At 43.5% G+C, this 20,932-nt stretch overlaps 1 long non-coding RNA gene across 1 annotated transcript in view; it reads left to right on the forward strand.

Annotated features, from left to right (window-relative positions):
* The window catches only part of LOC138729680 (uncharacterized), a 176,778-nt gene that overhangs the window by 36,279 nt on the left and 119,567 nt on the right, over positions 1–20,932 (forward strand). Inside the window, exon 2 of the long non-coding RNA XR_011338928.1 lies at positions 13,939–14,047. This is a non-coding gene — a long non-coding RNA (uncharacterized lncRNA). The remainder of the gene's footprint in view (positions 1–13,938; positions 14,048–20,932) is intronic.

The following is a 20,932-nucleotide window of genomic DNA, read 5'->3' on the forward strand; positions in this document are numbered from 1 at the left end:
ATCAGTTTTTCTAACACTTGCCAAAATTATAGGTAATTACTTAGAGCCTACAATAATTATAAGTCCATCTTTTAAATAATTAATGTGCACTTTCATGGTACAAAACAGCTAGTAATCAAACGACCTCTGGCTTTTACAGCAAGCCCATGCAATTAGTCTTATTGTGTAGGTCTATATAAATGTACCCATTACAAGAGTCTGTTAAGTTGGCAGGCTTGATATTGATGGCTGTTGCATTTTATGGTACCAGACAATGATTAACACACAACGGCCTTTAGAAATGTGGGTAAGGACAAAATCTGAGTGCATTTTCTGAGTCGCAGGGTGCAAATCCAGAAAACAATTACGAGGGAGAGGAGTTTGAGGTTACTTTCCTGTTGTCTTTTGGACTGTCAGATATTCTGCCAAGGGGATTTCTCAAGCCCATCCTTTGCATCCTGCCACTCAGATCATTAGCTCAAGAAGGAACCAGCAACCTGTCCTGGGGAGTATGTGTGTGTGGGGGCTGTTGTGTTCTATTAGACCAATTACTTTTATTGTGGTAGCACCTGTCAGGTTGCCTTACTGCTGCCCTACAGCCCATGCTGCAGAAGTGCAGCATAAATATTTCTTCCTCCAGAGCCTGAGTTTAATGGGATGTCAGTAGGAGATAGATACCTTACTTGTGAAGCCCATAGGTGCCTGCTTCCCAGATGCCATAACTTCTGTGCTTAGAATTCCCTGGTGGTGAAGCTACCTTGAAAGCCTGGAGCCAATGTACAGAAACCAGAAGGCATGGGACTGACTTGGTGAGCTTCATCTGAGCCCAGGCACCAAAAACTTTTGTAAATGCAGCCCTGTTTTCGAGCAATGCGCTGTAGCCTCTCACTTTGCACTTTTTAAGTCCAAATAAAAGTTTTTATGAGATAAACCCAAAGCTAGTGACAGCAGTAATTCTAGTATTTGGTGTTTTCTCTGCCAACCTGTCTCCTGGTCAGAGTTTTATGATGGAATTTTTTTGAAGAAATGAAACAAAAGGACAAAATCAAACAACTCTACAGAATGCAAAATCAAACATTAAAATCAGCGTCAGCGCTTTTAGGGCCAGTGTATGGGTCTCAGTGGTAAAACTACAGCAATGTGATGTGCTATAAATATAGTGCTGTCCCTGTAGGGTAAGTGAAGTGTTTTTGTCAAACTCTTGTTCCTAAGCTCGAGAATCTGCTTTTCACCTGCCCCGTCTCAATAAAGAGCACTCTGTTCCCTTGGCCCCAACACCAGGAAACAGTGGGTAATCATTACCCACTACAGAGACGTCACCATCCATCCCGCCTGTGGCACCAAAATGGGAGAAATGAGCCAATCTCTTAACCTCTTTGAACTCCAGTTTACCTGTTTCTAAAATGAGAATTATGGTAACAGTTACCTAGCACACCAGGGTGATGGGAGGATTAATTAATGTTTATAAAGACTTCGAGGTCTTCAGACGAAAATTGCTACAGTATATAAGTGCAAAGTAATTATGATTATCATTACTTTCATTTGCATGTATAGACTGTAATTAGCTGTGGATTGTATTGCATTGACTGTGAATAATTTAAAAGCTTTCTTCATGAAGGTGTCACTTTAAATGTTTTTACATTTTGCATGTAATAATACCAAGGTTTAGCTTCTTTTTCTCTCTCCGTGCCCTCTGACAGTGATATATCCTACAACGTTGGTTTATTGGAGTCCTGAATGTGAAGTAGTCTATTTCTTATCCTGTTTCCCTTTGTTTTAGAATAGAATAGAATTTTATACTGATTAAGGAGCTTATTTGACACTGCAGGATACTGCCCTGGCAGGTCCCTCCTGTGCACATCCCAGGGAGTAAGCTAGGGGCACCCGACTGGGACTCACGGGTTGTTCAACTACCTGAAAGGAGGTTGTGGAGAGCAGGGAGCTGGGCTCTTCTCCCAAGTGACAAGGGACAGAACAAGAGGGAATGGCCTCAAGCTCCGCCAGGGGAGGTTTAGGCTGGACATTAGGAAAAAAATTTTCATGGAAAGGGTCACTGGGCACTGGAACAGGCTGCCCAGGGAGGGGGTTGAGTCACCTTCCCTGGAGGTGTTTAACGCATGGGTAGACGAGGTGCCGAGGGACATGGTTTAGTGTTTGATGGGAATGGTTGGACTTGATGATCCGGTGGGTCTCTTCCAATCTGGTGATTCTATGATTCTATTCTATGATTCTTAGGGCACCTCCAAAGTGCCCTGGGCACAGCCACACTGTAGATGTGATGGAGGTTAGGTGTATCCATAGCTCTTGTGAGAGGTCTATTGAGTACTCACTCCATATTCGCTTCCTGGCTCTACTCCTTATTGAATGTAGAAAGATCCTTGTTTTCTCCTTTTCTCTGCATGCCTTGCAGCATAAATGAGTAAGGAAGAAGCAACAATGGCTAGAGATTCATCCTCTGGGCTTGTGTCCTTTCAAGTGCTTCCCAAGTGGCTATTTAAGCTTTGTTTTGCAAACCCATGTATCACATGTGACAGCTGCTCACCTTTCCTAAACATATTCTCAAGCTGTATGTAAGAAATAGTCCTTGTAGGAATTCCTGTTCCTTTGGGGAGAAGAGACACATCCTCCAGGTTGTTTCAAGACTTGGCTACAATTACAACCAGATTTATCCGACTCAGAACCGGAGCAGTCAAGTTAGGAACGTGGCTGCCACAGAGATGCCTCTGTAGTCTGGGGAAGGAGGAGGACGTGACAGACCTCAGAAAGTACTGCTTGTTTGCCTGTTCCCTAGGTTCTATGAGAATTTGTTGTCTAAGAATATAACAAGCAATAGATTTTCATGATCTGTGAATCCCAGGAAGTTGAAGGCAGTTTATTTGTTTAGTGACCCTAAACCTAAGACCCTGTCTCTGAAGCTCCTTTGAGATCTTGATTTTATGCCGTGAAAGCAGAAGTAATTGTGCTTCCTAGGCAAACACTGTAAACCACAATTAAATTAACATCTTTTAATTAGGCAAAGGAAAAATTGATGTTTGTATTGCACGTCAGAATTGTGCACATGTTGATAGAAGGCAGGAGCTGTAGTCCCTCTGTCACTTGGGCCAAATCCAGCACGTGTGCTGTGCTGTCCATGCAGTGGGAATCCACTCAGGCCCCTTTCATGTTGGTGGTTACTCTGCATCCAGTCACAGAATCACTTGGTTGGAAAAGACCATTGAGATCATTAAGTCCAACCATAGCTGTCTACTACTAAACCATATCCCTGAGCACTTCACCTACCTGTCTTTTAAACACCTCCAGAGATGGTGGCTCCACTGCCAGTGCCTGAGAAGAACCCTTTCAGTGAAGAAATTTTTCCTCATGTCTAATCTGAATCTGTCCTGGCACAGCTTGAGGCCAGTCGATGCCTGCTGGATCCAGACGTGCTTGTTGCTCAATTCTCTCAATGTAGCAAGCCAAGAACCAGTAGAATGTAGCATATAGAATCATAGAATGGTTTGGGTGGGAAGGGAAAGCTCATCCAGTTCCAGCCTCCCTGCTATGGGCAGGGACACCTCCCACTGGATCAGGTTGCTCAAAGCCTCATCTAACCTGGCCTTGAACACCTCCAGGGATGGGGCACCCCTGACTTTTCTCTGGACAACGTGTGTGAGTGCCTTACCTTTCCTATTATCCAGTTTCATAATCCAGCTTTATCTGAAGGTGGTTGGACGCTGTAGTAGTTACTACGGGGCAGGGTGGCTTTCAGTAATGACTTTAAGTTAATATGGAAGACCGCTTAAATTTGTTGTGAGGGAAATGCTCTGTTTTTCCAATGCTTGAGCTAATTTTACAGTTAACAATGTTATCCATCATTTCAAAATACCTTGCAAAAAACTCACACTGCCTACAGTAGGATTTGAAACTCATTATCTTGTAAATGTGTTTGTCCCTCTAAGGAAGAGAGGCAGGATGCTGTTGTCCCGTCATTACCGGTGGAGAGCTGAAACATAAGGAACCTGTGGAAGAGCATGTAATTTAAATGGAGCAGGGCTGAGGGGAGAGGAGACATCTTTAAAACTCTTGGAAAGAGGAAGAGAATAATTTGTCCTTGTTATCTATGTTAGATAGGACAAGAACATTTAGGCTTTTTACTGCAGACAAAGAGATTCAGATTGCCTGCTGTGAAAAGCTTCTCATGAAATATATGGTGAGGACTGGAAAAGACAGCATTGGGAGGCCCCACAGCTTGGCCAAGCAAGCGTCTCTGGAACAGAACACTGGAATATAGGCAAATAAATGAAGGGATACATTATATGTTGTCTTGAAGACCCTTCTGGCCTTGTAATACAGGACTGACTGGACACGCATGCTTTGAATCCTAGGTTAGCTTCTAATCCTGGGGCCTGTGCTTTTCACATGCTGAAAAATGCGTAGTTTATATACCAAATCTAGGTAGAGACTTACCATAGGTTGACTCACACTGGCTAAATTCAGGCATCTAAATGAAAGGAGCACGCAGTACAGTGGTTTAGGGCCAGGTAGCTCAGAAGTGTTTGAAGATTTTCGTTCTTTTTATGTTTTGTATAGCAGTTTTGGTGTTGGAATTCTCCATCTAGTTCTGTTGCCATCGATGTGAGCTACTACTGAGCACAGCAGTGAGCTCCCCAACAGCAGAATTAGCTGGGGTCAAACTGAGGACTGTCTCTTCCTCCATTATAACAGCAGCCAGGTTACCCTAATCTTTTAACCTTCAGTGAAAGGGAGAATCTACAATGAAAAGTGTTTCTGCTTCTTTAGGCTTTTCCTGGAGCTATGAGTCAGTGTTACAAAGTGATAACTGAAAACTGAACCTTGTTCATTTATTTGAAATGACTACAGGAAATCAAGTTATCCTGCGGGTCTGTTCATGCCGATATGCTCTTAGTTTCTCTTCCTCTGCAGTAAAGCACAGTGATAACCTTGTAGGAACTGTTTGGATATACCCCAGTAATAAGGTGGGTGGTTGTTCAGCATGCAGCATTGGCTAAATCTATTTAGCACGCTCAAGTGTAGAGATTGAAAGACATCAAGAATTGTTTACTGTATCTGTAAATGGGAATCAATGGCTTGTTAGTCCATGCCAGCCTCATTAAAATTAACTGTATCTGAAAGAATGAATGATTTTATGGTGATGGATAATCCACCTACAGTACGGTGTTATTAGAGAAGATGTAGAACCCAGGAACACAATGAAAATAGTTCATTTGAGACGAGAAGACTGTTGTCAGCAGAATGCTTTTGCGGTAATTATGCATGTTGAATTACTGTGGAGAGAAAGGGCATGAGCATCACCTGACCTAACCTGGCACGGTTCTGTTGACTGCAGTGGAGATGCAGGGATTTACATCTGCTGGAGATCAGGGTCTGATCCAAAGCCACGGATGAAGTCCATGAAGAGACTTCTGGTGACTTGTGTGGGTTAGAGTTCTAGTACTAGTATTTAAATTCACACTGGTCAGCCAGCTAAGGCTCACCACGCAAACAGCATTGCCTTAAGCGTGAATATTGCTCTTCTGAACAGTTAAGACTGTAGTGGACATCTTAGAAAGGTGAGCACCTCATCTTCTGAATGTGCTTTATTCACCACATGTTCTATCTTAATCCTACTGACACTGCATTGATATTTAGATAAAGTAGGGCCAAAAGAATTAGAACAAAAGGTCCAAGTAGGAAGATATTCCTCGATTCTTTCTCTTACTGTTCCTTATTGTCTTGTCCTATGGAGAGGATTTTTCACATAAAATTCATTGTGTAAGAATAACTACACTAGATTAGGTATTCTCCTCTCCTAAAATATATCCTGGTTTGAGGAGTAAGAAATGAGTACACTTATACAGCACAGGGAAAAAGAAAGTCTGTCAAAGTGGTTTCGGGACACTGGCTTGGGCTGTGGTGGTGAAGGCAGTGCAGTGTCATTCCAGACCAGCTCCATTTCTCTGCTGAACAGGGTGAGATGTGTTGCTCCCTCGTAAGGGGAGAATGGGAGCCATCTCTCTGAGTTCCTGGCACTAGGTATGAGATAAGAATAAACACCAGCATGGTTTTTTTAATTTGCATTCTACCAAGGAGACCAAATGAGAGTAACTCTTTGGGGCATCAGTATTCAGATCACGTCTGCTCGCAAACAGGTCTGTTGTTGCTGTAATTAGGCTTAGTTTACAAAACCCTTCACTAGCGTTTTACAAACTGTCTGGCGATTTTTTTTTTTTTTTATAAGCCACCCAGTTACTTTGAAAACAAAATCATTAAAGCCTCTCATGTTAGAGGCCTGAGCAACTGTAACTTAAAAGTCTGAGATGAGCGGTTAGCCTCAGTCAGACCCACAGTCTAATCAGACAGGTAGCTGTGATTTATTATGTAATAGATAATAAAAGGATGCTTAAGAAGGAGTGTAGGAGAGAAGTCAATTTAGGATGACCCTTTCCCTGGTAAATCCTCCTACCTCCAGGCAATTGGTGGTTTAAAGTCATTGCAGCTGCTAGAACAGGTGGTGCAGCCTCAGCAGCACCCTGCTGGACCTGAATGGGTTCCGGCAGACAAGAATTTAAATTGACATCCCCATTGATACGGCTGCCCTGCTCCATGCACATAAATTAGTATCTCCACTCACTACTTGCAGTCTGAGAAGATATATAGGTACAAGTGTGGCTTGTAATTAGAAGTGACAACGCATATCTCTTCTCTCCACCTCCAAAACCTGCTACAACCCCTTCACCAGAAGCCACTGGAACAGTGAAACTGTCCCTTTAATTAGAAGTGCATTAATAAATCCATCTTGTTCTCTAATCCCCACACACATAGTACAGTGATTCATTAGCACAGGAAGAGGCAATTTAGATTTCCTCAGATAATAGCAGCTGTCACTAATCAAATTACAGAAGGAAATGCAAATCTGAAGTTGGGCAAACTGGTCTGGCAAGGAGGAAGGTGACAGGCTGGTGTGAAAGACCTTCCTCCCAGATGAAAGGAGGATGGGAGCTGTTGGCGCAGGTGATTCTCAGGTGAATCAGCAGCTATTCTCTTCTTTCCAAAAGAATCACCTCCAGTGCAGGGACAGACTGTGGCTCCATTGCAGTCTCCATGACCAGAGCCTGAGAGAGTGCTCTTGCTTGTATGCACAACTTCACTGGGGCTTTGAAATGTGCAGAAGTAGCTACTGCACACAGTGCTTTGTGCAAAGCCTCCTCTTTTAACGTGAGAACATTGGGTTTTGAACCATGAATGCATTTTTCAGAAGTTTATCAGGATTTGTGTCAAGGGGTGTATTCACGTCCTCAATGGAAGCCCCTCAGAGATGCTACACTGCCTGAGCAACCAGAAAAAAGGGGGAAAAAGGTTTTACTTAGGTTTTCTGAGTGAACAATACAATGCTGGTTGCTTGTTTTTTTTCTGTTTTGTGTTTTTCTAATATGTTGGTGGTACAGCTGGTACTTGCGCTAAACAACATGGGCTGGTACTGACATAGGTGCACATCAGCACTAGAAACCATCTAGGCTGGGTGCACCACCAGCAGCTGTAGCTCAGGGTCTTCTCTCATCACGTGCATCAGAAGCAGATACCTGAGACAGTGAGTGCTGAAGCCCCTGACAGATGGATGAGGAACAAATGCCTCCGAGGAGCCTACACTGAAAGAAACAATAGTTCTCTTCCCCCATTTTGACAGCCATCAACTTTAGACAGCCATGATAGGCATCTGTATTTCCAATGCCTTTTCAAATCTTTTTTTGCTCTTCCTTCAGAAACATCCCATGGCAATGAGTGCTGTAGGCTAATCACAGTATAAAAATATTTCCTTTTGCTGGCTTTGAATTTTTCTGCTTTCAGCTTCTTTGAAAGCTCCTCACTGGTGTGCTGTGGCAAGAACAAAGGGTCCCATCGTCCCTTCTCCAGCCTACTTGTGATGTTATCTACATCTATCGCAGCCATTCTTGTTTGTCCCCTTTGCAAAAAAAAGTGGATTATTGTCTGGTCTTTGTGTATGAAGAGGTATTTCGTTTGCTGGTTTAGTTCTGTGTGAAGCATGGGAGACCCAGAGCCATGGCCCATTGCAAGGGGAGGGAATGCAGGTTGTGTTACAGACCATGTGCAGGGCTCTGACTCTAGAGGGGAAATTTTCAAGCTTGCTGCAAAACCAGGATTCTCAAAGTATCCTCCTGGTTCACATTTTCATAAAATGATGAAGTCTGTCTTGTTTTCGTAGTGGTGTAAGGAATTAAACGTATGGAATAACACAGGAAACATGAGGCAGCCTGTCCCCAGGCCTTGGTACCACTCGTGCTGTGTGATTTCAGCCATTCCACACTCGTGCCACGTGCCGTCCCCTGGAGCAGAGCAATTTTGTAGGTTTGCCTAACGTCCAACCTTGCCTGTGTGTAGTGAAAGCAGGATATCAAAGGAAAGAAAGTGCTCCCTTCGCTAGCACTTCAATCAGTGATATGAGCAATTAAAATATGAATTAATCTAAGGAAGATGAAAATGCAGATTTTGAATTGGAGCCGTCGGAGTCACCTTGAACTTGTGCTTAGTGCTGTTTAGCCTGGGTGATTAAAGACATTTATACTCTATTAAAAACCTTGCCATTCTAATGTGAAAAACACCTTGTCAGCTGCATGCCTGCCATAAGGAGTAACCTTTCTATTGACTGGCTCGTTTATTAATTCAAAATAACTTAATAGTGTTGCTGTGAATCAAAACAAACAGCCCAGTTTTATGTAGCGAGGAGAGGCAGCGTGAGCCTGTTTCTTCCCGGCACTGTTATGACGATAGGCAAGACAATAGCAATTATCTTTGCCTTTGTCCTGAGCTGATTGTTTCAGTCTCAGATACTGCTGTCAGATTGACTGGCTGCTGCGGTTTGTGCTTTAGGAAGAGGGAACATGAACTCAGCGGGTGGGAATTACTGTCTTTAGGGTCATGACTGGACTTGTAAAACTGTCTGAGCAGCTGTCCAAGCAGCACTGATTCTGGTGCAATGGGAAATGGTTCCTCGTGGGCCTGGAAAAGCAAGATCATGTGCTGTGGCCTCGCCTTGGGGACAGGAGGAAGCACCGTCCCCCCTGCCCATTCCCTCAGCTTCCCTTGGGGTAAGCACAGGGAAACCCTTCATGTCCCACCTGTAGTGAGGCCACAGACGGTCACCCCAGAGTACCATAGGGTGTGGGAAACCCAGGCATTATCCTATGGAATGGAAACCCCTCCTGTGGCACGGCACAGGGCAGCCTTTGTATCGGGCAGCGCCAGTGGAATTATCATAGAATCATAGAATCACCAGGTTGGAAGAGACCCACTGGATCATCGAGTCCAACCATTCCTATCAAACACTAAACCATGCCCCCCAGCACCTCGTCCACCCGTCCCTTAAACACCTCCAGGGAAGGTGATTCAACCCCCTCCCTAGGCAGCCTGTTCCAGTGCCCAATGACCCTTTCTGTGAAGAATTTTTTCCTAATGTCCAGCCTAAATCTCCCCTGGCGGAGCTTGAAGGCCATTCCCTCTTGTCCTGTCCCCATCATCCAGGCTAAACACCCCCAGCTCTCTCAGCTGTTCCTCATAAGGCCAGTTCTCCAGCCCCCTCACCAGCTTTGTTGCTCTTCTCTGGACTCGCTCCAGAGCCTCAACATCCTTCTTGGCTTTGGGCTGACAGGTCAAGTTGGACTGTTGGTGAATTTATCACAGCTTTGCCTGCAGACAGATGCTGCGCTAACTGCGGGATAGCATTCACAAACCAAGCTCTGACTCCATTTGCAGATGGAAAAGCAAGATGGATCCTGTGGAAGTCCCTGCTGTTTTTTCCTCTCTGAACATCAAGCCCTATTTGTGGGTCAAACTCCTAAGGGGAAAATAGGATTGAGTTATACAGAGGAAGAAAAAGGGGTAATAGGAAAAGAGGAATTTGTGATTATGGTACATGGTGTTTATACACCCTTGACTATAATGATCTGCCTTCGAAAAGGGAGCTACTGGGCCAAGTCCAGCCCTTGGGAGGGATGACAGACTGCTCTCTCTCTGCGTGTGCTGGGGGTGTTTGAGAGACCTGTGTGCTGGGACAGGGGAAGAGCTGAGCATGGGGAAAGCTCAGAGTGCAGCAGAGAGCTGGAGACTGTGTGGGGCTGGGGAGAACGCCGAGCCTTGGCAGTGGCACACAGAATGATTTCCGGGCTCTCCAAAGTTCCTGCATGCTGCTGTCTGCAGGTCAGCAAGCTGCTGAGCACTGCAGTGAAAGTAAGCCTGGAGGAAAGGATCCATCCCGCAGGGGCACATTGGGAACCTTTATCTTATTCACACAGTCGTGACTATTGTAAGAAGAAAAGCTATTAGTTCCTACTTAAATAAAATCCTTGTTTGGAGTTGATGAAGCCCTTCTATGGGTTCCTGGTAGAGTAGGTCTGGGCAGGTCTACCTGAGAGATCTGGCTGCATCTCTTTGGGTCCTAGCAAAGCTTCCCAGCCAGTTTAAAATACAGTTTTAAATATGTTTTCATTATAAGCAGAAAATGCAATTTTCTTAATGCAGAAAATTCCATTCAATACTGGTCATTTTAAATCATACATGCTACTCAGAACATAAAGACCTTAGTAATGCAGTCTGTGTTTACTATATATGGCTGTCAGCTTTCCCAATCACCAAATCCCTTCTTCATAGCCCGAGAATCTCAGACGTTGTTAAGTGATCTAAAATACATTCTAAAACATCTTCTCTACTAACTGTTATTCCTTTCTGGTCAGGAAATGCCAGCAGTGGAGGTGCTTAGGCCTGCAGGGATGCTACCTCCTCACAGCTGGAAGACAGCAGAATTGGTGGGTGATCAATGAGACAGTGAAAAATAGAATGTTCTGTAAATCGAGGTATGTCAGTCTTGTTACCCCCTCACAAAGTAAGAATGGCTGTGCTAGATGGCCCTATGGGCAGAGGGCTTGTTACTGCTGCTGCTTGACCGTCCCAAAGTGAGTGAAAAGTTTCCAGTGCCTGTTGGGAACTCCTGGTTTTGGAGTGCCAAACTAAACTCTTTTCAGAAAGAAACATATTCACTAGCCAGCTGTGGAAGTTTGGTATTTTCCACCTATCATAATAAGAAAACTTACTGGATACAATAGTGCACTGGGAGATGTAGTGCTGCTCATGCCAATAAGCTGCATGTAAAAATGTTTAATCACTTGCCCTCAGCTCTGTTACTCATTACTTTTAAGTGTAGCAGCCAGTAAAGATCCAATGCAGTTTCCACTGACATGTGAAAGCTGCTTTTTGTGGTGAATTAGTACCTAAGTAAATGTCTAGTCATCACTTGAAAGGACTGTGCTAAGTGTATTATAATGGAGCTCATAATAAACACATTTCCCTGAACTAATGCTACAGGATAAAATACATCAGTTTTCTGTGTTATCCACCTAGCCCAGAGAGGCAAATGGAATTGAAACATTGCTACTCTCATTCATACATGGGAGAGAGAGAGAGACACTTTCTCATTACAGGTACTTCAGGGCCACGTTTAAATAAAACACCTTCTGTTGGCTTGCCCTTGCACTCTGTCCCCTTCGTCCAATTAAGCAGAACTCTGTGAAAGAGAAACGTAGCTCAGAGCTCACCTTGCAAACTGTAGGGCACTATAAAAACTCAGATCTAATCCTACTGTCATGAGGGGTTTGAAAATTTTGAACCAATTGTCTGTGGAAAATCCATTATGAAGCAGACCAGTTTGCCTTTGTGGCGAACAGAACTGATTCATCTGTGGAGTGCTTTCCTGTTCAGAAAGAATTATATTTGAGGTCTACAGCTGCAAATATTGAGAGAAACAAATGACTTCCTACTTAATGATAAGCGAAGTACCAGCCAGAGCTGATTTCAGACCACTGAGCTCAGTGCTTCAGCTGGTGGTAGTAGTTCTTCTGCTGTCATGTCTTTTGTGCTGACGTGCTTAAGGCGTTCTAGTAAATTCACTGATCCTTCCTAACCTCGTTATTTTTGTGGAAGCATGAATTTGGTTGACAGTGGAAGTTACTGCAGCATGAACAATAGCCCAGCAAAATCCCAGCTAGTTGTGATTTCATTTGAGTCCTTATTTAATAATTTAAAGATGTTGTTGAGCATTCACAAATTGTCACTGACATCAAGAGATGTTAGATACTACTAACACAAAAACTCTCATTAACTTTAGTAACTTCAGAGGTAGACCTCTGTTAATACATCTCTGGGTATGAGCGCAGGACGTGGTTATTAAAGAATATTGTGCAAAATACCGATGCTGCCAAAGGCTTGATTCTAGATTTACCTCTATTAGAGAAGGCAACACAGTGTTCAGAGCAGGAAATTGCAAAAGGAATTGAAAAAGGAATAAGGAGACGTTTCCAGATATATAACCCTCTGGTGTATACCTTTCAAAGAAAACAATTCTATTACGAGAGTGATCAGATATGAGCAGAGAACCAGAAAGGTTGTGGAATTTCTACCAGAGGAGGTAGGATCTAGTTGGGGCAGCTTGGAGCAGGAGGTTGGCCTAAACACCTCCAAAGATCCCTTCCAACCTAAATTATTCAGTGATTCTGTTTCTTGACTGGTCCCACATCCATCCTGCAGATATGCAGTGGCGAGAAATGTATGACAAATAACTGTCATTCCAAGCATTTCCTGACTGGTGGTGTGTATTTAACACTCTTTAGTGCTTGAAGATCATTCAGAACAAATAAGAACCCTCAGCAAAACAATTTAGTGTCAACAGTAAGTAATTTGGTTTTCCTGTGCATCAGATATCTCCAAGGGAGCAGAGGCAATGCAGTACTTCAAATTATTAAATCACAGATTTGAACTGTGTTTTTTTTTCCTCTGGAAAAACACCAGTGACTTTGTGTCTGGCAATAGATGAGTGTCTTGGCATTAAAAATGAGCAGCAGAAATGTGAATTGCTGTGAAATCCCAGCATCAGTCTGAGTATCTAGCGGTCACCTCACCAGTTGCATTGAATTGTGCTCAGTTTCAGATAAGAGATGAACCATTTAAATCCAACAACAGAGAGCAGATTCTGTTCTCTTCTTTCACCAGTTTTGCTTTCTCCCTCTATTGTTTTTTGGGGTTCCTCCCTCTTCTTCTGGGGATATTTTTCAACTGTGTGATTATTATTATGACACAAGTGAGCAATAAAGTAAAAAAATGGCTGCAGAGTCATTTTAATTATGAAGTGCCATAAAGTTGTCATTCAATTGCTATCATTTAATTGACAGAACTTGAATAAGAAGTTGTCAATAGATTACTGCTGCTGGAGATGGGTTATGGAATTTAACATCATATGGTGGTAGGGAAAAGGAAGTACTTTGGCTGGTCCCCATTGCACAGGAAACATTGTCTTGCCATGACGTTGTGCTGAGGCCACAAGTATCCCTTGGCTGTACAAACTGCCAAGACAGGGAGAGTTGTTTATCCTACAGAAGAGAAGGCTTTGGGAATATCTTAGAGCAGCGTTCCAGTACTTAAAAGGGTGTGCAGGAAAGCTGGGGAGGGGCTTTTTATCAGAGAGAGCAGGGATAGAATGAAGGAGAATGGTTTTCAGCTGAAAGAGGGAAGATTGAGATGAGGTCCTGGGGAGAAATATTTTCCTGTGAGAGTGAGGAGGCCCTGGCCCAGGTTGCCCTTGGAAGTCTTGGCTGCCCCATCCCTGGAGGTGTTCAAGACCAGGTTGGATGGGGCTTGGAGCCCCTGATCCAGTGGGAGATGTCTTTACCCATGACAGGGGATTGGAACTGAATGATCTTAGGTTCCTTCCAACCCAAACCATTCTATGAAAACAGTCTGTTTGTTGAATTAAATCAGGAACAGACCATGCAAGTTGAGATGCTGGTTGATCAGCAGCAGGACAATTCTTCAGGAATCCTTTTAATAAAAAACCTATTCAGAAGGAAAGGGTGGTTATGAAACTGAAGAACTTAATCATGTTTCTTGTTCTCATTACAGCCTGGATAGCGATGGAGAAAGAAGAAAGGCGGAAGAGGATGAAACTACACCTTTGAATGGCCAAAGAGCAGCACTAACGAGAGATCTGCTGTAGAAACTCCTAGCACAGGTAAACAAGCAGTCAGATTGAAAAACAGAGAATGTTCATCCTGTAAGTAACCTGGTCAGAGAGTGGAAGGAGTAGGATAAGTGGTAATTCATAGAGAATGTTACAGTTTTTACTTTTCCACATCTTCTGTTTTCTTGTTCTGTAAAATAATATTGGGATGATTGTAAAACAAGGTAGTCCCCACACTAAAACTTATCACAAGTGACTTGCTCTGACGTTCTTCAGGACAGCACCACAAAAATCCCACAGAACCCTCTCCTCTCTTGCCACCTTTATTTGTAGTGCAGTAGTGCAAAAGTAATTACAAATTGGTACAAGTTAAATTGATTGCCCACTGGTCTGTTTTTAATTAGAATCAGGCAAGCCTGGCAATCTCCTAACATGTCCAGGAGAAGCTGGATGAGTGTGTAAATGCACCCATGCATTTTATTGATTTGAGTTAAACATTCAACGAACTCCTGAAATGAAACCCATACAAACCAAGGCACGTTCTGGGATCTGAGAGTCACTTTCACACAGAGAATACCAGTGTTTCTAAACTTTTTGTCCTCTGGATACAGAAGAAAGACAAGAATATTTAACAGTTGATATCCAGTACCCTAGTGATTTTAGAGAAACAATCATTTTAGAACAGTGTGAGAGACAAGGTTTTATAACTGTGTATTTCATACCAGGGATGTAACAGTTACCACCATGAAAATGTCTCTGAGACACAAAGGGTGAAATCCATCCCTCCTTCAGCTCAGAACGCAATCTGTCCCACTGAATTTGAAGCCTGGTACAGGAATAAATGTCGTTTAGTAGCGTCTGTGGCATTTGCAATACATCTGGCATTTTCTGTCATAGTTAATGGAAAATACCAAGGTAGCTCAGAAATCCTGGCATGGTATTGATTGGAAAATGTGGGGGGAGGGTTGAGTTTAAATGCAAGCGTTTAGATCATTGCTCATGGTTTTAGCGCATGGTGATAGTGTGAAAGGGGTTTCCATGCAGGGTGCTACCTTTAAGGAAATAACTCCAAGCCCTGTCTTTGAGTGCAGAGAGGGAGCCAAGGAAGTACAGAGGCAGTGCAAGAGATTCCGTTAAGGCATGCTTTAAAACAGTCCCAGTCTGACCTCTCTCCAGAGGATGCCGTGATGGACATCGGGCAATGTTGGGCTTGACTTGCACATGGGTATTTGAGATCACAGCTTTCGGAAGTGTCAAGTCATACCTAGCTTGAAATTCCTCAGAGCCAAGTTTTCTGCTTGTCATGCCTCAAAATGCTTCACTGAGACATGTAAGCACCTAAGTATGGATTTAGATGCCTGTCTTTTAAGCACCTAAGATCAAAAATCAGGCCGCAGGGTTGATCTCCTTTGACTTGTGTTTCTTTTCTGCTATGATGAGTAAAACCTCTCTCTGTGGCTGTTGTGGTCCCTGGAGGAGAAGCTGTCTTCTCCCTCTCTAAAACTCAATTGAGGTAGGGCCAGAACTGGTCAGCAGCACTTAGCTCAGGGTCTTGTGGGATTAAACTTTACAGTGAGGGATAAGAAACAGGAAATTCAGGCTGGCATGGGCATCTCATTCACTTGGCTTTTCCAAGACCAAACAGCCCATAGCCCTCAGGGTTGAGGATAGCTTGCTGATGGCTTCATGATCATAGAATCATAGTGTGGTTTGGGTTGGAAGGGACCTTAAAGCCCATCCAGTTCCACACCCCTGCAGTGAGCAGGGACATCTTCAACAAGATCAGGTTGCTCTAGAGCTCTGTCCAACGTGACCTTGGATGTTTCCATGGATGGGGCATCTATCAGCTCTTTGGGAAACCTGTTCCAGTGATTCACCACTGTGAATGTGATGCAATAATATAAAAGACGATTGCAGAGAGCAGTTCTTAGAGCATAAAATTTGGGGGACAACGATGTTCTGCCGGTTGCCTCGTACCCTGGAGGGCCCTTTTGGAGTGTGCAGAGCCTGCAATCAAGGCCCCTAGTCCAAAATCCTGGCACTGTGCGTCCTCATCCCAGCATTTAAAGTCCACTCACAGCACTAGCGTCATTTTCTAAATAAGAAGTGATGCTCCATTATGAATTACTACTGCTCTCTCCTTCCCTGGTTGCTGGGGAAAGCTTAACATGATCTCCCCTGTATCTCCTTCATGTTCCCCACTACTCAGCAGAGAATTTCCTCTCTTTCTGTGTCAGATCTGCTTTGAGGAAGCATTTCCTTCTTGCCTGCTTTCTTGTGCTGCCTTCTGAGTGCGCTTCCCGCTCTGCTCTGCCATATTGCACCTGCTGGGCTTGCTTTCTTCTTCCCTTTTAATACTGAAAACCCGCCTTACTCTCATTAACCTCCTGGCTGGTAAAATAAGAGCCACAGCACAGGGACATTTATATGAACCTGACTTGTTATCCAGGACTGGCATAACAAGTGTTTCTATGGGATGAGACCATGGTAAGGAGCATGAGGGACAGGCACTAATTGCCTTTTAAGCAACTCAAGCCTAATACTCTCCTGCTGTTAATTCTTCATTTTCCTGAGCTTCACAGTCACGGTAGTAGCATAGTTTGGGGAGGTTGGGGCTATATTGGCTCAAAAATGGTAAACGCTTAAATAAACTGATCTGTACAGCTGGGGTTCTAGTGCAAGAAAGAAGAGACAAGCAGAGGATCGTGTTGGGACAAAGGGCTGCTGTTCGGTCAGGGAGGCAGCTCTGTTTCATCCACAAGCCAAAGTCCCCGTTGCTCAGGTATCTCCTCTTGCCTAATTAAATTGTCTGTGTGCTTAGGTGGAGAGAGATGCAAAGTGCAGAAACAATGTACAGTGCTTACATAACCTAAGTGATTTCTGCAGCAATCATTGTAGGAGTTAGCTAATGGCAGGGTACGGGGGCCTCCCGCTGAGTTTCCATTACCTTGTAATTTTCAGCTTGTTCACTGTTGCAAGAAAGCCCCTCTGTCTTGTAATTCCTCCAGCATTCATGTCTCATCTTCTCCAGGCTTGAAGTACATAAGATGCTTTCTGCTGGGGGATTTATTGAGATAAGTTATTGAAGTCAAGCAGCGAGGCAAGCATCCAATATTATGCTATTCATCTCTGAATTTATGTTCCCACTTTCTTTTGAAGGTCTAATGTAATCACAAACAATTTGTTTTGTATATGTTTAAAAATTCATAATTTTCTTGTACAATGGAAAAAAAACATCACTTGTAGCTCATTAGTGGTGGGATTCACTAAACATCTGGCTTTTCCTTTTGATGTAATTTCTGTGTGACTAAAATTCTGCCTTCGTTTTGAGCGGTTCAAATAAGGAGGTACAATCACTCTGCCAGAAACCCATTAAATGTGCCCATGAGTCAGCCTATGTAATATTCCAAGAGTGTTCGAGAGAATTATAATATTTTTGTTTCCTCTGGTATGTTGTGATCAGCTTCCTGCACTGTGGGAGAACCCACTTCTGCTGACCCTCTCATAAGGGAGGGTATCTGCTCCTTGGCTTTTACTTTTTGCTTCTCTGTTAAACCCACCAGAACTCCATGTGCTCAGTGCTTCAGAGAAGAGTGTCTGCTAATGAGCTTCCAGCTTCCAAAAGGCAAGGGGAAGGCAGTAGAATTGTCCCTACCCCACAGATGTTGATGTTACCACGAGTGTTAAAATCCTGATTTACAAGTATGCCAAGTACATAAAAACTTCACTAGGTAGCAACTCCATTCAGGGGAGCTTTCTGGAATAAACCAGACCCTGACCAGTCTCTCTTGGGATGTCTGTGGTTGAGCTGGGAATTAAACGAGCTGCCTTCTTCCCATTCCTTAACCACAAGCCAACCACTTATTTTTGAGGAGCTGACATTTGACTGTAAGCTGAATGTTCGGAAAGAATAAAAAGACCCCAGGAGCCACAGCAGATGAAGAGTCAAGCGCTGATCACAAGCAACACTACTGGTGTGAAGCATGGGCAAGGTCTTCAGGGCTTACTCCAAAGCACACTGGAGTCAGAAAGAGTCTCTTCTAAATGTCAGGTCAGGAACTTACTACTGCTGTGTCAGATGTTAGAACTGTTGCTGCTGTGTACTGCTAACATAATAGTGATTTTCTTCCAGGGCAACAAATCTCACTGCCCAGGTTGATAGGGAGGAAAATGTGACCAGACAGCAAAATTGCAGAATTTACAGAAATGGTAAAACATCCCAGGTCTGCAAAATCATACATTAAGCAGGATTTATTTTACTTTGCACGAGGTTAACAATATTATATATTGTTATATATATCTTGAGCTACTCAGTTGTTCCTGAGAAGAAAGGTGAGAAAACAGCTGTAAGCACTATGAAGCCATATGTAAAACTTCAGAGGAGGATTGTCTGCCTAAGTGACTTAGCAGCAGCTGATATCTCCTGATTCCACCTCCTGCCATGTCAGTTAGCCTGTGCAGGTTTGTGTATGTATTGAGCTTAATCCATCTCCAGCCTAGTGGAAACTTCAGAAATTCAATGGAGATCTGCACCTGCCTGGGTGGCTGTTGCAAGGCTCGCGCTACAGCTGAACTCTTTCCAGAAACGTTTCTCTTTCCAAATAGAGGTACAAAACTTTATGGAGGCTGTCCTGACACTGGGAGATGCTCACACTCTCCCTGCGATTAGCTTCATCCTGCATCCACATTGACTTGATTTACACTATAGTTTATGTGTCTTTGGATGTCCTCCTGCTGACGCACAGCCATATACTGGTGGTGGTGGTGGTGGTGGATCCTCTCTGCTGCCTGTTTATACCCATTTCTCTCATTGCATGTTGGCCTCCTATACATACTCTGTTATTTTGTCAGGTTGCAGTTTACAATACTGAGGGAAAACCTCATTTCCAAGCCACATTCCCTGGTTGCAGTGTCCTGAAAACAGGTTTCACTGGTGTGGCCCATCATTTGTGCAGTCTCCAGCTGTTTGATCTTCCTCATGCTTTTTCCAGAGGGCTCTGTCTTTGCTGTGGGGCAAAAAGGGTTTACAAGCAGTAAAAAGTTAGCTGAAATCAAGCAGAGCACAGGCTATCGATGGGAGCTGGCAAGTGACAGGGCCCCAGAGCCATTTGTGTCAAGTACAGCATAGACACCACTAATGAAATCTGGAGTTCTGGCTCCTATGGTCACTGTTTAATGTCTTCTTCTACACAGTCCAGCTAGTAAAGGGACATCTCTCACCACCCTACATTTGGGCTGGCTGCCTGTCTGTGCTCTGTATTACTTTCAAATTATGACCAAGTGGGTGTGTTAGAAATAAGTACTGTAGAGAAGCCAAGGCTGTTTCTTGCAGCTGCTCACAGCTTCCCCTGCCAAACCATTTGCTGGCTTCAGGAGAAGGTTGGTTCAGAATGACCATACAGCAAGGCTGGTAAAAGCCACAAATCTCAGATAACTTCAGTTCAGCTGTGGTTGTGGACAGAGCTAAGGATGGGTCTCCTCATCCCCCAGCTGATTCCCTGCATTTGGGGTTACGTTTTGCTGTGTTTAGATGTGGTTGAAAGGTTAACAACTGCAAAACTAAGGGACAACAACTTAGCCTTGAACTTGGACTGTAATTTGGGAGAAACTACCATGTGGGCTAATCTCACCTTTACAGAGACTACAATTCGAAGTGGAATCAGTGGCATACAATTAATCTGCAGTTAATACCTGAGCTTAAAAAAATGTCAGGAGACATGGTAAACACTTTACCAGTGAAAGATTTGCCCAACTTTAACTACTGTTAAAATCCCAGACTACATTGCATTTGTATTAACCTGGAAATGTAAAGGAATCTTCTGCTTTAAAAAAAAAAACAACCAGCCCCATGTTTTGGTCTAAATTTTTGCTTTCATGATTTCTTTTTGATGAGGTGTGGTATTGTTGACTCTTTTGTAATGTAGGATACCTTCTGAAGTAGTGCCTCTTTGCCTACCCCTGGAATTTGCACTCTGGGACATTTCCTAAAGGTTCGGGAATGCAAAAGCTGTTCTATCAAAACAGGACTTTGGGAGCAGTAAAAATGTGTGCACCAGGTTTAATCCTGATGTAGACGGAGGTCCCAGTGCTGCTGAGAGCAATAGGGCTGCTTCCCTTATATTTACTTGGAGCTTTCTTTGGTAAGTTTCTGTAGATCAAGAGTGTTATTTCAAGAATATGATAAAGTGTCTGATCTGAAAGTTCATCTAGTTATTTCTGGCTTATGTTATGCATATTTGGGGATTCTCTGAGTGCACTGCTATGTTGTTAGCTGAAATTTATCATATTCTAAACTAAGTACGGCTTGGAAAGCTTCTACTTCTATGTTTGTGGCTTCTAATATTGGCCAGGCCATACTCTGAGATCACTTTGAGAATCGTTGTTTATGACTTGACACAGAGGAGGTCATGTGTAGTCTCAAGTTCTCTAATTTGAATGTACCCAGTATGTCCTTCAGTCTGTTTATATTCATCACACTGCAGTCCTAGTTAGTCTTTGCTGCAAAAACTCGTGGTGTTTGAAACCCAAACCCATTTTCCCCCTAAGTCTGGGTCTCATGGTGAGCTCTCAGTGCTCTGCTGCTTTCTCTGTCAACAGCAAGATGTGCTTCCTTGAAATGGCCGCTGCAGGTAAAGGTGCGTGACAAATCCCACACATGCAGATACACAAACTCTCATGTACGTCTTCTCCTGGAAAGGAGAGTGGAGAGAGATTTCCATGCAGCAGATGGTGAGGACATTGCGTTATATGTCACCGGGGAGAGCATATGACAGCTAGCTGTGGATTATAACAACCTGTAAAGGCAGAAAAATAAGAAAACTACTAGCAGACTGCATTCTCCATGTGTTATACTTAAGATATCATTGTTAAATATTGAAGTCTTCGTTACTTTGCTCCAACATGTAATGAACATTCATACACCTTCTTGTAGGCAGC

This window comes from Phaenicophaeus curvirostris, chromosome 21 (genome assembly GCF_032191515.1).
Source record: "Phaenicophaeus curvirostris isolate KB17595 chromosome 21, BPBGC_Pcur_1.0, whole genome shotgun sequence".
Classification (NCBI taxonomy): domain Eukaryota; kingdom Metazoa; phylum Chordata; class Aves; order Cuculiformes; family Cuculidae; genus Phaenicophaeus; species Phaenicophaeus curvirostris.